The 1,287-nt window shown below is 39.1% G+C and overlaps 1 pseudogene; it reads left to right on the top strand.

Moving 5' to 3' along the window:
- On the top strand, nt 1-920 carry LOC121451943 (annotated as a pseudogene).
- Nucleotides 921-1,287: the final 367 nt, after the last annotated feature.

Genomic DNA, 1,287 nt, shown 5'->3' with positions numbered 1-1,287 from the left:
ATGCAGCCAAGTATCAATGTGACCAATTTTCTTCTCCTTGGCTTAACACAGGACCCCAGGAGGAAGAGCATAGTGCTTGCCATTTTCCTGTTCTTTTATATGGGGACATTAGTGGGTAACTTGCTGATCATTGCTACCATCAAGACAAGTCAGACACTTGGGAGTCCCATGTACTACTTCCTGTTCTACTTATCCTTGTCTGACACCTGCTTCTCTACAACTATAGCCCCTAGAACCATTGTGGATTCACTCAGAAAGGAGGCCTCTATCTCTTTCAGTGAGTGCTTAATCCAAGTCTTTGTATTACATTTATTTGGCGCCCAGGAGGTCTTCATTCTCAACCTCATGGCTGTTGACCGCTATGTGTCCATCTGTAAGCCTCTGCATTATATGAACATCATGAGCTGCCAGGTCTGTGGGATGCTGGTGGCCATAGTCTGTGTGGGATCATGTGTTCATTCTTTAGTGCAGATATTTCTGGCTTTGAGTTTACCCTTTTGTGGTCCCAAAGAGATTGACCACTATTTCTGTGACTTACAACTACTGTTGAAACTTGCCTGTTCAGACATCTTTGTGATCAACCTTCTCTTTGTGGCCAATAGTGGGATCCATTGCACTGTGAGTTTTCTCATGCTCATGGTCTCATATGTAATCATCCTTTATTCCTTGAGAAACCACAGTGCTGAAGGGAGGAATAAAGCCCTCTTGTATCTCCCACATCATTGTAGTCATGTTTTTTGTGCCTTGCATATTTATATACACATGTCTTGCATCCACCTTTCCCATGGACAAGATGATATCCGTGTTTTATACAATTTGTACACCCTTTCTCAACCCTCTGATTTACACACTGAGGAATGCGGAAGTGAAAAATGCCATTGAGGAAGTTCTGGAGCAGAAAAGTCTCGGGTGATATATAAGGAATCAATTGTATTTATCTTAATAAAAAATACCTTATCTTTCAGTTATATGATTAGAATAGAAATTTCCTGGGAGTAGTGATTTGGTTCCTTCTAGAGAATGGGATAATGGATAAATCCTGAAGTGAATACCAAGAAGTTTGTAAAAGAAGACATATGAGGAGGAAGTGAATATTTATCTCATTCATGTTTTAATAAATGTTCATTGCTAGTAGGCCCATGTTTAGGGGAAACAACTTAGATTCAGAGCCTGTAATGTTTATCCTCTTTCAAATGACTTCCTTTATTATAGATGATATGTTTTCTCATGACTTTTCCATTAACATAACCTTCATTCAAAGGAATGTATTATATTCATAAATTTGTA

Source organism: Microtus oregoni, unplaced genomic scaffold (genome assembly GCF_018167655.1).
Source record: "Microtus oregoni isolate MIOR12 unplaced genomic scaffold, Mior012 000008F_ref0000371, whole genome shotgun sequence".
Lineage (NCBI taxonomy): Eukaryota > Metazoa > Chordata > Mammalia > Rodentia > Cricetidae > Microtus > Microtus oregoni.
Note: the sequence above shows the minus strand (reverse complement) of the source record. Positions and strands in the feature narration are given on the sequence as shown.